General features: G+C 44.9%; 1 protein-coding gene across 4 annotated transcripts in view; it reads left to right on the plus strand.

Annotated features, from left to right (window-relative positions):
• The window catches only part of LOC122185370 (calcium-activated potassium channel subunit beta-2), a 115,557-nt gene that overhangs the window by 23,770 nt on the left and 75,501 nt on the right, over window positions 1-16,286 (plus strand). The window contains exon 1 of one of the 4 annotated variants that reach the window (XM_042881099.1): window positions 13,147-13,280. The exons of the other annotated variants lie outside the window; for them this stretch is intronic. The gene's annotated coding sequence lies outside the window, so the exon portion shown is untranslated. Of the gene's footprint in view, window positions 1-13,146; window positions 13,281-16,286 lie in introns of those variants that run through there. 4 annotated transcript variants of the gene reach the window in all.

Genomic DNA, 16,286 nt, shown 5'->3' on the forward strand with positions numbered 1-16,286 from the left:
AAAGCTATGCTGAGTGTGAGTCCCTTGCAAAATTCTTGTGCAAAATCAAACTCATTTTTAGTTAAATAAACTCATAAACTCTTGCATCACACCAATGATTACCTTTCATTACTGATAAATGGCCAAATGTATTATCTTTGTTTTTAAGCTGCCAAAGATAGTTGCTCAGCCTGAGATGCTGTCTGCCTAGCTTCAGGACTGAGGCAGATTGTTATGCTTGAAGCTTTGTACACACACGAAAAAAAATAAAGAAGGGTTTGTTGCTGGCAAGTTGGCACAGTCTTAACCAGTGTTGATTAGCAGGAGACTCTGGGAAGCACATCAGGATTGGAGTAAGTGGGGAAAACGGCAAATTCAGCTAACAGGTACTGAAGTGTTGCCATAAATGGAGTATATTAAAAGGAGAAGTGAGCAGAGGAAGCACTTCAAAGGTGGGACAGCTTGTGGAAGGTAAAACATGCTGGTAAGACCATAAGAAACCAGGTTGCAAAGCGATTAATGAACTAGAGTTGAATTTTGGTTCTTGGGACCAGAAATCAATTGCATCCCAGCAGGAACACTGGAGATCTGAGGGCAGAAGTCAAGCCACCACTGAAAAAAATCTGCACTCAGTGCCCACACTTTCTAACCACCCTCTCAAGCACCTTCCAGCAAACACTGATAATTCAAAATTCCCAGCCAGGCTGCTTAACTTGGTTTTGGGTGGGGAAGGCAAGCAGAGGAGGAAAAAAGGAAGAGACGTGGAAGAAGAGAAACAGCAGCACACAGAGCTCCAAGAAAATGTTTGGAAGTACACCAAGCGGGATCCTGGACGTGAGGACAGCTCAGCTCACAGCCCCAGGAATTCCCTGAAGCCCTGAGAATGTCCGCAATGCAAACCTGCTGGCCTTGCTGAGATGTGACATCGCAGCACAACTGTTTCCTGTCCCTGCTATGCTGGGTGCTGCTAAGCTGAGAGTGGATGGTGCTATAAGCTAATTCTCAGAAACAAATGGAGGAGCTTTCAAGCACCAGAAATACCCAACAATTAGCTCAGCAGTGGCTAAAATAAAAGAAGGATCATGCATGGAAGAATATTTGGCATATTTCCAGGTCTTAGCAAATATGAAACCCCATCAGTCTGAAGAAGCATTAGGAGTTTATGATGTGGAAATAACTGGCTGGTGTGTGACGCACTTCTAGCTTACGGTGAGCAATCTATTAGAAGAAAATGCTTTAGACGTTCTGAGGCTGGAGTCAACCTCACTGCTGCAGGCCAAATGCCATGAACATGAGGCCAGTGTTTCAGAAACAGAACAGCCTACCATGTGCAAAGAGGGAAGAGATCAGGAAATATTAGACATAATTACTCCTCAGCTATTTAATACTCAGATGAGGTGATGGGAAAAGTCTTCTGTAATAGCTGAGTTCAGGCAGCTGATATATGCTGTGATGTCATCTTTGCTGGCTTCCTCTCATTCTGAGGCATCTACCAGATGGACAGAAACCTTTTACAATTTGACCATTTGACTTGAAGCAAGCTCTCACAAAGAGAATCTGCCAAAACAGCAAAAGAGAGTGAACTGTTTTCATTGCATCTACTTTTAACAGCAACAAAAAAGGCAGCTCAGTCACGTCCAGCAGCCAAGGTCAGCACAACCTTGGGTTTGAGCAGCACCCCCTGCCCACTCCAGTGGAGTAGAGTAATTCTGGACTGCTGGGGATCTCAAAGCACTCCACAGACACTGCTTGGCTTTACAAATATCTTCAGCAACAGAAAAATATTTGCTATACAAATAAGCAAACTGAAACACTTGAAAAAAAGTTTTGCTCAGTAAGTCAACAGAACGATCGGTGACTGCAGAAACAGTGACTGCCAATTCCTACAGTCTCCTTGAGGCCAAGCCAAGCAAAAGTGTCAGTGTCCACATTCACACATATTACACAGTGACAAAGGATGGCAATGCATCCTCCATCACCAGAGTAATCCCAAGTGGTGTTCCCAATATCCGTGAACGCTTAATGATCAATTTCTGAAGTGTTTTCTTTCTCTAGAGCAGCTCTTTCTTGGAAGAAAGCCTGCAGTAGGGTCAGGAGAACAGGTTCCTTCCTTCCATAACCTAGAGGTGCAGGGTCACCCCAAGACATCTGTACTGGGATGATGATTGCAGACCCAGTGTTGCACCTGAGCTCTTGGATCTCATGTAGAAAGTGCTTGAAAATATAAGCCCAAAATTATTCACGCTGGAAAATGGGCCTGGGTCTTTCTTTCCTACTTTTAAGTACCCAGTTTCTGTCTTCTGTCTTTTTAGTTCTTCTATCTGCTATTTTTGTCAAAAGGCAAGATTTATGCCCTCTCTTTGACACAATTTTTTCAGTTCCTCTGCAAAAGAGAAGCTGCACTGTCACTGACAAAGGACCATAGAAGCAATTCTGTGATGCTCTCTCTGCTAGAGAAGTGCTGGTAGGTGTCACCCAGCACCTAAGGAAGGGGTACTTGACACAAGCTCTTCACCTCTCAGAAACTGTATTTTCTGCAGTGATCACAAAACTAGGCTTATTTTCCTATCTTTAACCTATCACATACAGAAGCTTCCCAAATTCAAGTGCTTGCTCTCCTGAAGTGCCAGTACTTCTCAAGCGCTGATAGTACCTGCACTCTAACTTACCCACTTTTATTTCCATTTCAGACAACACTGTCTGGATACTGCATGGCCTTGTTAAAAGAAAGCATACAGACACTTCCAGGAACAGCCAGTCCCCTTTCCTTCCTGACTTAATCATGACAGCAATTTGATGGACTCTGTGAGTACCTTTATGCCACGAAGACAGGACCTGCTGGGGCATGAGTTGAAAACGCATTTGCTTGGATAAGAACAAGTATTTGAGGGGCATCCTTGTTGCTTCAGTCACTCTTAAGAAAGTGTGTCAAGAGGTACTTCTGTGAGTACATGGCATCTCAACCATGCTGTTGCTCAGGTCGCCTTTCTTACATGAGCTAAGGAGACATCTACTTTGTGCCAGCAGAAGGAGAACTTTTCACTGTGCTCCATAAGGCTTCTGTTACTCTGCTGTAGCCCTGCTACCCTTTGGGATGCATTGCCGTGACATGGAGCTAAGACCTTTACCAGCAGACATGAGCAAGCTTGGTTGAAGTGCAAAGCCCCGAGATGTGCAGAGCATCAGCGCTGCCCTGAGTGCGCTTTGCATCCTTGTGCCATGGTGCTGTGATCAGCAGGAGGCTACAACCACACAAGCCATAGCCATGCAGGGTTGGGTGCACAGGAGGCTGTGCCTAAATACCCTGAGAGCAGTGGCCTGCAAGCAGCACTGCAGCAGAGCAGCAGCCATCTGCAGCAGTGTGTATCTTCTGCAGGTGCCACAGCTCCATGATGCTGCCTGACTCAGGGCTGCTCCCAAACCAGAGCAGCAGGAGCAGCAGCAGCTGGAGGTCACTTAGCAAAAGCCCAAGGAACAAGGAGGGGGAAGGACTGCCACTGCTCCACCTTCTGCTGCTGCTGTTTGCCTGGGAGTTGAAGCTCAGACCAGTTCTATTTTCAGGATTTAGATAAAAATTCTGGACACAGGTCATGAATCTTTCAGCTGCAAGGAAGCCTGACTCCTTTTTTTCCTGTGGGGCAGGAGCAGGAGTGCAGCCAAGCTGCCTGGCTGGAGTACCCTGCATCGAGCAAGCCTCGGGGACAGAAAGATGCTGACACTCACAAACGTGCACACTGGGGATATTCTCACATGGACTCGCAGAGCTGGCCTTCGGTTGGTAATTTTGCACCAGACTGGCACAAAGTTTCTCCTCTGAGACCTCCTTCAAGTTCTCCTCAGCCCCTGCCCTGCAGGGTTTTGCACAATTACTGTGAATCAGAAGCCCTCATGGCAGGATGAGAAAAGCAGCAGACTGGGAGGGGGTTCTGCGTCACTGAGCCCAGTCACAAGTCACCATGTCACAAGATCTCTTTCAACCAGCAGTGAAGCTGTCTTGAAGCTAGTTTGTTTTTACCTCCACTTCTTTTTCAAAAGGACCAATCTGGTGCCTGATTCTTCTGATGGCTGGAAACCTCAGAATTTCCATCTCCTAAGTATATCCATGACCCATTTATACCTATTTGTTCCTGTGCCAAAGCTGGCCTCGAGTTTAAATCTCTCTCCTCGTTCTCCAGTGTTAACTTTACATTTATAGACAGCAATCACATCACTCCATGCCAGACAAAGGCTGCGCCTGCTGCATTTCTCTGCAGCTGATCCTACTTTAGCACACCTTCTCTGAATGGGTTGTGCCAGGACTGCCTTCTACTCCAGGTGGGGCCTCTTCAGCCCTGGTTCAGCAACGCTCAGTGCTGAATTTCACATCAGTAATGCATGACGTGATTCTCATGAGGAGTATAAACTCCTGTGAGAATCATAAATGCCATCAACCTCTCACAGCAATCCTAAAAGGAGTCCAGGGGCAGCCACTGCATCCCAAACTTTCCCCAGTCCATTCTACATTTTCCCTGAGCCCATCAGTGACTTTCAGCACAATTCCACTAATCTCTGTTCCCTCCAGTTTGACCAAGCTTTTCACTGTCATGTACTGAAGTCCAGAGAGATTAAATCTACTGCACTCTTTTATCAAGAAAATAAATTATCAAACAAAAGAATCAAATTCATGTGACCCAATATGCCTTTGCTAAAACAATGTTGCATTCCTTCCATCAAAAAGCAGTCAATTTCTTTCGTAAAGGTTTTTATAACATTGAGGTTGGACAAACAAGCCTTTAGTCATATTGATCATACATTTCTCTTATAATATGCAAAGCAGGTATTACACAGAATGGTAGTGGGATCCAAGCCCTGTCTGGAGATAGATTCCCTAAATGTTGACTCCAGCAAAGACAGATCAAAAAAGCAGCTAACCTCTATTATCTACTTTGCTGGTGGCTTTCTTTTTTTAAATGTTTGGAGTGTTCTACATTTGTTACTTCAAAAGCAGTTTACAATCAGGCTTTTGCAGTGCCAAAGTACAGAATCAGGGTGTAGGAAACAAACAAAGTTCTAGAAAACCAATGTAAGACTTGTATTTCCACACGACCAGTGGAAACAAAATACAATATACCTTCCCATGGCAATTAGGGAATCTGTTCCCTAAAACATATCAGAGAATTGAGAATATTACATGTGTTTTACTTGGGTTTGTTCCAAAGGCTTCTGGATGGTGCAGCTAACAGGCTGTTAGGTATCCACAGCCTTCTGGCTGGGGATCTAATTCTTAAGCAGCTCTATTTCCTTTGGTCACTCCTGGAAAAGGACATAGATCTGTGGACCTGATAGGTGCCTGTGTGCTGACTTTATGTCAGCAAGTTATTCAAATAGTCATTTTCAGCTCCCAGGGCAGGATGCAGGAGCACTCAGGCCATTTCAATCACTCATGAGGCAGACCTCCAAGCCGTGTCATACAGGAATGCAATATGGCATTTTACTACTTGTTTGTGCTACATGCAAACAGTAAAGTTGACGAGTTAATGAAAATTAAGAAAAATGAGGGCATTTCACTCGAGCTGCACTAGGATTGTTTCAAACAGCCTTGCATGGACAATTAATCTCCTGCTCCTATTACAAAAATGAAATGAATGGTCAGTGGCTGGAATTAGAGAAAGTAATGAAACTGAAATATGGTTATTAACAAAGACAGACCCTGAAAGAATACCAGAGTCCAGCTGAAAGTTCAGCTAAATTTGAACCCAACTGCAGAGAAGAACCACACTTAATTTTAAACGTTTCACAAAACATTTTTATGAATCTAGAAAGGAAATTTTAGCAAATCTGATTTTGCTGGATAAAAAGAAGCTCTTGTCATGATTAATCCAATTTAGAAATCAGATGCCAGCAAAGGGGGAAATTTCCTTCTCGTTTATATTCCTGTCAGCCCACTGAAATCAGAAGGGCTTCAGGAAAGTTAAAGAATTCCTTTGTAAAACTCAGCAAAGGAACTGAGACATACATTTAGGTGGCTCTCTCATCGTGCTCAAACATCACTGAGGGTCATTCGATGAATGAAAGATCTCTGGAGCAAAATCCCACTTTGGGTTTTAAGTTTTTAAGAGTAAAACGTTTGTCCATCTAGAGTCGGGAACTAGAGCAGAGTAGCGAATATACCACATATATTTCATAGCAAATATTTAGATGTAGAATCTTGTTCCTTTATTTCATTAAAGATGGCTATATTAAAATTAATGACATGAAATATCGACAGAGTATCTCAAACTTTTCATACAGGCCAAGGAATGTTCCAGTAGCTAAAATACCAAGGGGCCACTGAAATAAAGTGCACCAGTAATTGTGGGCAGTGTCTTTTTGTTCAGTGATTGCACGGCTCCTGACACAACAGTGCAGTGCCTGGCAGGAAATCCTGCAAGGACTGAGCTGTCCAGAACAATTTATACCTGTGGTTGATTTATTTGTGAGAGAGGGAAGAATAAGCACATCTTCAGTGCTGGGACTCAAAGCTGTGTTCCTCACCTTGGTGTGTGGGAAAAGCATCACCTACTGCCAGTTCAGTAGCACCTATTGGCACCAGATCAATGATCCTCACATTATCCCAGGTTAGGCATGGCCACATTCTGTTTTCACACTGGTTTGCTGCTCCAAGGGTTATTAGAAATATAAGCATGAAAGCTAACTAAAGGAAATCCTGTAAGATCTGGCTGCTCTCACTGCCACTGAGCATTATTTGAGGGAGTAAAGACTTTCTGGGGCTGTTTTTCAGATTGTTTCTATTGTCCCTCCACTAAGACGTAGGCGTTGGCTATGGGCTAAGGCTGGGAGCCCTGCAATAGAAGCACAGGACTTGGGTCCTGTTGGATGAATCCATAGGCAATGTATATTTTAGGCATTTAGCCCCTCACAACAGTAGGGACGTGTTCCACAGCTTGCAGAGTGTCTTCTTTGCCTACCAAGGTTATTTGTAAGAGTCCCAAAATAGAGCAAGTACAGACACAAGAATTTAGAGAATCTCAAAACTTCCCAGAGCAGAGGAAAGGTCAGGTTACAGGTGAATTGATGGACAAGTTGTTCCTTTTACTTTGTTCTGTTTTTAATATCACGTAAGTAGAGAAATAATGAAACATTACCTCAGTAGGCATAATGAGTGCAAAATAATTTCAAGCAGATGTAAACAAATAGTGTTAGGTAATTAAAAACTGAGATAACTCACTGGCTAAATTCCTCTGGAGTCCTGTTCACTGCAGCCTTTGATGATACATTAATATTTTATACGCGGGATTGAAAAACCTATCAGTGAGGATGAAAAGCACAGATTTCTTTTATCAATGGAAAAAGTGTGTTTATGCTAAAGGAGTACCCCTCTGGCCTGTGATAAAGGCAAAGCTTTATCGTTCTATATTTTCTCTTAGAAAGCATCAGTTTGGTTCCCAACCTTTTTAACCTTTTTTTTTTTTTTTTTTTTTTTGACCAAGTCCTTTATCCATAAGTTCGTCCCATGTCCTCAGCAGTTGTGATGGCAGGGAATATGAGGCAGCTTTGTGCAGGTGCTGTAAATTTTTCACATATGGGAGATAAATTCATATACAGCCCATATATCTTTGGAGATGTACATTTCAAACCGAACACTGACCACAGTGGTATAAATCTCTAATGACTCTACTGCAGTAAGCACAGTGAAATCCCACTAGTCACTCCTGATTTATAGAGGACCACTGAGAATTTTGGACCCTTGGAGAATTTTTGATAACCACATATCCACATATGTTTTAGTTTCTAGCCAAAGCTCAAAAACCACTTTGTAAAGCAGAGCAGTGCCATTATTTCAGCCTTATAGGTGGGGAAGCTGAGGCACGGCACTACAGAACAGCTCCTTCACAGTACAGCTCCCAGCTCCCAGCTCCCAGCTCCCAGGGCATTTATTCCTCTGCCCCCATACCACATCATTGCTTCAATGGAAATGGCCTCATTCAACAAAACAGTCACTTTCCCTCCTGCATTGCATCTTCTCTCCACGACTTGATTCTTAGTACCTGGAGTGCAGAGCTGAGCACACAGCACCAACTCATCAAAGGCACTAAAACAGAAATATTTCGCTGATGCAAAAGACCTTTCAAAAAGAGAGAGAATGAAAATAGAAGCATGAGCTTCATCAGAGAAGTGACTATTCCACCAAAGCAAAGCAGCAGCTGAATAAAGAATAAAAGCAAGAAGAGATTAAAGGAGATACTTGAGTCCCGAAGAAAGGAGAGCATTGCATAGCAAATGATTTGCAGGGGATGGAAAAAAAGGGTGAGGGATCAATTCTCAAGTAATATCTTGATGAAGTTGCTGGAGAAGTAAAATTACTGTAGCAATAGGATAATGTGGATAGAGAAAGCCAGCACGAGGTGGTAAAGAAACAGCCAGATGCTATATATAAAATCAGAGAGCATCTAAGCGGCCTATTTGTTTTTTTCAGTGGAAGGTGAATAACACAACGAATTACCCATCACAAAGCATGGAAATTGCAGCAGAGATGATTGGGACACTGCTTCTGGAAATAGCTGAACAAAGAAGAAACCCCTCTGATCATGGCATTCCAGGAGAGGAGTAAATTGGGAGAACTGCACGCAGAGCTTAGGCCAACATGTGCTGTAAATGTTTGAGCAGTAATCCATTGCTTAACAAATGGGAAAGCAGCAGGCAGCAATTGCTGCTCAGCAGAACTGTTCAGAGCAGGAAAGTATCCCTGCCCAATGGCTGCGCACAAAATCAGGCTCTGAGAGCACTGCTGCTGAGCCCCAAACAGAGCAGAGTAAAATCACCGGAGCATGAAATTCTGGAATTACTCTCCATGCACCTTGGAGACTGGCCCCAGCAACTGGGTGTGCTTCCTCAGATACATATTTTACTGCCCTTTAAGCAGTAAACATCCACTGGGCCCAGCAAGCAGCATTGTGCAAGCAGCCTGTTTTGTTGGATTCTGTTTTGTTGCTGCTCAAACTCACAGTCAATCTTCAGTGATTTACTGAGGAGGATTGGGCACACCAGAAATCATTTTATTTCATCATCTCTGCCCAAGGAATTCAATAGTTTACACTACCCGCCATTGTGAAAGATGCTGTTTGAATCTGAATGTCCCCTCCGGGTAATCATAAAAGGATGCCTGACTTGTATCTGAGCAGAAAAAATAGCAAAGCCCCTGTTTGCACCAGCAGGAGAGGGGAAAAGGATTATTCCGATGTCTTTGCTGATAGCTGTCTCGGACATTTCCCATCTCTGCTGTTCCTCAGTACCATTGAGGCTATAGACATTATAACAACACGTGGATGCTTTGATGTTTCTGAAAATTAGCTGTGCTTTATGGTATATTTGATTAGTGTAACATGCAACTGGCAAATATTAATCTGGAAGCACAGGAAGGCAGCAAGCTCTGGGAGATAGAAAGTAATGGAAGGGTTAAGCTGCCTTTATTTTTGCCAGCAAGTATACATTCTCTGTTCCCCATCCACCCCCGTAAAGTACAAAATGTAGCAGATGTTTGTGAACAGCTAGCCTGATCTATCAGCCTTTACATAAATGAAGGCTGAGTTACTGAAGGAGAAGGCAGAATAATGTTTACAAGAGAAGAGCAAGAAGATTTCCGACACCTGGGCAACTTAATGATGGCAGATGGCAAAAGCTGAAGGCAAGGAGAAGCAGCAACGTGCACCAGCAGCTGTCGAACAAACGGGGAGGAGGAAGGCCTCCTCCGAAACTGCACGGGAAGGATTTAATACCTGCAGTTGGGTGAGGGTGAGAGCGTCAATATGCAGAGAGAGGAGCCCGTGCTTTAACTCCTCAGATAACTACCATCAGAAGTACCCAATGGATTGTCAACCGAGGAGATTTTCACAGCAAGAAGCCATCTATTTGCATCAAATAGTGTCAGCCTGCAAGGCAGAGACTTCTGGGTCATTTAACAGTGCTCCAGATGTAGTCATTTTCTCTGAGGCAAGAGGCTCAAAAAGAGCAATGTGAGAAAGAGCCAGTCGGCATGGCAAGGGGACAATCAAGCAGCATGTGGAAGTGATTAACCACTCTGTGAAAGGTAACTCAGTTAATGGACAGAGCTGCAGGACACCTGGCTGTCTGTGGTGCTCAGCACAACAGAGACTGCAGGACTGGGGCCAAACACAGGGCTGCAATTCGCCATCAGGACACAAACCATTTCTGGCTTTGCACTAGTGCTGTACATTATGACCAGTCACCCGGCAGCCTGGCTGTGTGTGCCCTCTAAAGCTGCAGCAGACACAGGTGTTGACAATTGTACCATAGGAAAGAGAATGGAGAGCAGCTAGAACTGTAAATGAAGGCACTGACATCAGCTGACTTTCTTAGTAATTCTTTCATCAAAAAGCCATGGGTGGGATTAAAATGTGTAGCCAAGATCAACATGGGGATTTTATCTTTCCCATGCTAGACTCACCCTTTCTTTGGAATATCTGCCATCAGCAAAGCTCAGTTCTGACTTCAGGCTCCATGAAGCCCAAGAATATCTGGATGTGCATGACAGAACTTGGCCTCTTTTAAAGGATTATTCTGGCTAAAACTATCTTTACTCTCCAAAACTCCCTGAAAGGAGGTTATAGCAAGTTGGATGTTAACCTCTTTTCCCAGGTAACTAGTGATAGGATGAGGGGTAATAGCTTTAAGTTGCACTAGAGAAAGTTCAGTTGGATATTAGGAAAAATTTACTCTCTGAAAGAGTGGTGAGGTTTTGGCATTAGGCTGCCCAGGGAGCAGTGGAGTCACCATCCCTGGAGGTGATCAAGAAACATGGAGATGTACCACTGAGGTACATGGTCAGTGGGCGGTACTGGTGATAGATGAACCATTGGACTAGATGATCTTAGAGGTCTTTTCCAATCTTAGTGATTCTATGATTCATTTATGCTGTAATTATACATTTTTAATGCACAGTGTTACCTGCTGTGCATGTCGCATCTGCAGCCTGCCAGTCTAAAGCTGTGCTGACCCAGCATGGAAGAGCCATCATCATTGCTCCAATGTCTTCAGCACGTGGCTCACACCAAGTGCCTATGGATTAACGAGTCTCCCTGCTGCTGTTTCAAATGCAGACATGTTTTGAAAAGCACGCAGCAAGTAGAAAGAGTGCTGTCTGATAGGTATGCAATTTCAAAACAAATTTGTAATGTTCCTAGAGAACTTATCACCACAGGAAAAGAAAAGGTTATTGTATGTGTAACCTGCAGCTCTAATTATATTGTGTACTTCCCTTGTGCAATTAGAAATGTGTAACAGAGAGTTACACTTCCTAGTTACGTTTCTGTCAAATTCTTGATATAATTGGGATGACTCATAATGAAATTATGCATTATTTGTTCCATTTGTTATATTGTTTGACTTAAAATCAGCATGCAAAATCCAAATCTCCTGAATTCTTCCTCTCCACCCCTCGTTGGTTGTTTCCTACACGTATATTGGTCGGGTAGACAAAAGCATTTTTAAATTGTTGCAATTCCTTTGCAAGCTTTCCCAGAGAGGGTTTGCTGCAGACCATGACCGTTGATATGCAGCTCCCTCTGACAGTTGCACCTGTTGTCAGAGTGACTTTAAATTATCACAAAGGGTCTCCTTTGGAATCACTGTAGCAGGGAAGTCCAGGGATTCTTTATTGACCATGTGAGGGGAGCTGAGAACCATCCATTCTTTATGAGCCACCTTGCATTACACAGGTTGGAAACAGTGCAAATAGATGGCAATGATCCTGTGCTACAGCCTGCCAGTAAATGAAATTGTCTCCACTTCAGCACTGGAAGCTCTCAAAGGGTCACCAACAAAGTCAGAACCCCCAGGTCTGTGCAATCCCAGCAGGAACGTCTGATGCCTCTTGTACTGCTGTGCCATCCCACTCACAGACCAATGACACAGTGAGCCCCACAGTGAGACAGGTGTGCATTGCTCAGGACAAGGAGAACTTTTCTTTCCTTCCCTTTTTCTTCTCCCTTAAGGGCAAGTTTAGCGCTTAGGAAGATGCTGAATAGGTGGTAGAGGAAGATTTCTTTAAATGATCACAAAGCAGGAATTGTCACCGTGCACAGTACGTTTGTTTTAATCTTAGGGACATGAACTGAATGGTACCAAAAATTCAGGCAGGTGCTGCTGGGAAGCAGAGTGCCAAATGCCTCAGGCTGCCTCCAGCCTCTGGCCACTGCTGCTGGAGGTGCAGCTGCACCGGTGGCTTTTCCTTTTGTCCACTAGGGACCACACTGGGACCAGCAACTCCGGACTGACGGCAGATGTTATCCAACGAGTTTTGATTTGTCCTCACCAGGCTGGTTATGAAGTAGCAGCCAAGGAGCAAAGAGTTCAGCAGGGCAGTAATATTTCTGACCTGGGATCTAGGGATGCACACAGATGTACTGAAGACAGCAGTGTGGTAGCATCCTGTTACAACCCCTCTTCCGCACACCATAAATACCACATTGTTTATGATTCTTCCGTTCATCACTATCCTGCATCATGTCAACTTGCAAATTTAGGTTGCAAGATCCTCTCTGCAAACGGTATTTTACCTTTTGGGAAGCACAGCCTGCTTCTGTCCCATGTAATTCCAGCCATTGGCACAGTCCCTCCATCCTCTTTCTCCCCCCCTGCCTCACCTGCCCCACGGAGCTCCAAGAGCTCTCAGCTCCCCACCTCCCAGCTCAGCCCCACTAAGGTGCTGCTGCCCTCATTTTGCTGCTTGCATCGGTTTCAGGAGCTCCAGTCGTTTCCTTCCCTTCCCCGGAGCGGCTTTCCTCTTAGTTTCCAAACAATGTGTGAAGCCCAGTTCTGCAGGCACAGGAGCCTCAGTGAGTTTAAGGATGACTGAAGCTATTTCCTCTCCCGGGGAGGTTTAAAAGCCGCGGGGGGATGCGTGGGGTGAGAGCGATCGCTGCGTTTCCAGCAGCCGCCCTCTCCCAGCACTGAATCGCGGCAGGAGCTGTGTGCCCAGCCTGGGTGAACAAACCCTCCCGAAAGCAATGCCTTAAAGCGCTGCAAGCAGCCTTAAGTGCGCCGGAGATAACTAATTTCAAGCATGGCTGTCTAGTGTGCCTGTCATTCCCATTGTCCTTCCAAACTATCTCAGACATTTTGAGCGGGGAGCACCCAGCTATGAGTTAGTAGGGGTTGTGACACCGATGGTCCAAAGGGGTTGGAGCACCGGGAGGGGACGATGACAGCGCTTAACAACTGGTGGCACTTTGGAGGATACGGCTGGAGCTCTGTTTATTAACAATTAGGCTTCGCCTCGGAGGAAGATGTGACAGCTGTCGGAGGTAGGATTTGCATGCGAGACAAAGGGAGCTGTTGCTGCTGGGTGCTCCGGGTTGTGCAGCCAGGTGGGGGCCGGGAGGGCCGGGCTGCGGGGAGCGCTGCCGCCAGCGCTGGGGCTTCTGGCAGAAATGTCTCGGGGACAAAGCGGCTCCGGAGTCGTTCCCGCTGCGTGTGCGCTCCCGTGAGCGGAATGCATAGAGGTCATGCGGGAAACACTTCGCCCCTCACCTACCGAGCTGCTTCTGGGGTGGAGAGGGGAGGGTGCCCTAAAATAAAAGGGCAAGGGGAAAGCAACAGACCTGTCAGCTGGAGGAGACTGCTGTTAACATGGAAAATGTGTCTGGTGTGCCACTGCTGTCATTTGGAAAGGGGAAAATGAAAAGGGGCTGGATTTTCCGGTGGAGAAACTCCTTGGGCTATAACTTACTGCAAAAAAAGAAACCACAAAATATAGCGTGTCCAACCATTTTGCGTAATCAAAGCTTCCTCTGCACTGTTGACATTGTTTTGCTGGATGAGAACTGTAGTTTCAGACAGAAGGAGGGAGGGCTCCCTGCTGTGCTGCTGCCAATCCCTGCCACCCCCCCTCCACAAAACAGCGGTGTGGGGAGAGAGGTGTTCAGTGCTCTGCTGGGTACCCAAAGGGCTGCAGCCAGGGCTGGGACTGGAGAAATGCTCAGCAGTGCTACAGGAACAGCCTCTGGACAAGGCTGGTTTCATCTCAACCAAAGTCCTGGAGGAGATATGCAAAGTTGGGAGCCTCGTGGACTTTTTAGCAATGCGTCCATTTGGCTTTGCTAGACCAAAAAATGTCCAAACCCCAGAGTCAGGTCTGTACAGCAGAACAGGTCTGTGTGTGGCCTTCCTCAGTGCTGGGCTGCAAGTTTATGTATTTGCATTTGTGTGCATCACCAGGATAAGTAGCAGGAACTTAATGAACAAAAACCTTACATAGGTGCACATGCAGCATCAGTATTATTTGGGGTGTGTGATGTGAGTGTGACTTTCCCTGGGCTGATGAATTGTTTCTGCTTACGTATTAAAGTTTCAAATTCCCAAACAACAGAGAGACTTCAGAGTGAGAGGTATTTAGCAACAATAAAATGCTCTGCTTGCGGAAATGCCTCTCACAGGAGCTATTAAAAATGCACTCAAAGGAGCTGCGAGTCATGTCTTGCAGCAAGGGATATAGTACTGCTCACTCTGCTAAGTATAAAAATGAAGGCTGTGATATCATTTTAAACCAACTTCAGTGTGGGTGTCTACAGGCATACTTTACAATGCTGTTGTTAAATGCTCACAACTTAGAGAATTCTGGTAGATTGAGTGTTTTCATTACAGCTTCATTAAAAAAAAAAGATTTCCAATGTAGTAGGGACTCACAGAGGAATCTGAATTTACTCATCCTAACAAATGTTCCGTTTAAGGAGAATTTCAATGATTATAGCAAGCAAACTTCACGTGGGTCATGGTGTCACTCATTTGAAAACGATATACTGATGACAATTTAACAACAAAAGTGCCACATGCCTACAGTCACAGCAAATACAGTTTGTGCCAAAGGGAAGCAATATTGGCTTGGAAACAGCGAGAATTCCCCCTAAGAAACACAACTTACAAATATTCAGCGTCCGAGCAACAACTTTTCAGTCAAGCACATTGCTTTGCATTGCAGACTGGGGAAAAAATCATTTCAACCCATGCTATCTACACTACTATGTAGGACAAAATGATAATAGGGGAAAATTTCTCTCAAGAAAATGTTCCCAGGAGTTTGCAATATGGCTTAAAGAGATGTTATGCAGAGATATTAAACCTGTGTCAGAAATGAGCAAGCAGAAATCAAGCACCCATCTTTTCTTCTCCATCTGCCTTTTATCCAGAGGCTTTGGCAATTTTACTTTTTTTTACTTTCCATCCTGCAGGGCCTTGGGCAATCCCCAGCCTCACTGCACCATGGGCAGTTGTTCTAGACTGTGGGACAGTGTACCAGTGAACATGTAGCTGGTGGTGCTTAGGGAACAAGGCTGCACGTAGAGTTCAAGAAAAGGGAAAATGTGCAAAGCAAACTTTTGTTGCAGGAGTAGGTTCATATTTCAGGTGTTTTCGGCTGTAAATAAGACATATTGCAAATCCCATGATTGAAAACTAAATCTGCTTTCAGAACTATTCCAGACGAATTTGCCACTTACAAAAACGCCTGCCAGTAGCAAATATCCATTTGCCTGAGAGCCTGTCAGAAGCGACTCCAAATCTCTTCGTGCTCCCTATGCTCCACCAATGCGCAGCAGATAATGAAGTAACCCGCATCAGATTGATTCACTGTGCTGAGAAACAATTTTGCTGTTTTCTTCAAAAGCTGAATGAGTACTTTATGCTTTGAATCTCACTTGTCCTTCTGCTTTATGAATTGCCTGTGGGGCTCATGCAATTTTCTAATTTATTTATTTGATATTATTTGGGAATTTCATCAGTGAGTAACACTTGGCTGGCAGATCTTTTGGGAACGGCAAGTGCTTGCAAATTCATACTGTGTTGCCTATTTTAGTCATGCGGTGTTCCTCGGGTGGATGATTTGTGTAACTAACTAACCAAGTGAATAGCAGATTTTACAAGCAAGCGAACAATTTCATCTTGGATTCCCATCACTATCTGAGCAGTCAGGTTTCAAGTTCCTGTCTTGCGAGGAGTCATAGGAGCAACACATGCAGGGCTCCCACCAGGCAGATGTGAGAGCCGGGTTAACAGCTTTCAGATTCATATGAATATTCATGGCAAATGTTTGAATTCTCGCAGCTTTGCTAAAAGGAACAGTCAGCATCATCCAGTGCGCACGGCATGGGCCACTCTCTCGCAGCGCTTGCGGAGCGTGAACATTATGAGACAGGGTCTGGCACAGCATGGGCAAGTGAACGTGCCCTGACGATGCGTAGCGATGAAGCTGCTGAGCGGAGGTCGCTGCCCCCAGGTTCGCGATCGCAGCGAGCGCGGGCGAGGGCGGGACCCGG

The sequence above is a fragment of the Lagopus leucura genome, unplaced genomic scaffold (genome assembly GCF_019238085.1).
Source record: "Lagopus leucura isolate 7727_CA_CO unplaced genomic scaffold, USGS_WTPT01 Super-Scaffold_100029, whole genome shotgun sequence".
Taxonomy (NCBI): Eukaryota; Metazoa; Chordata; class Aves; order Galliformes; family Phasianidae; genus Lagopus; species Lagopus leucura.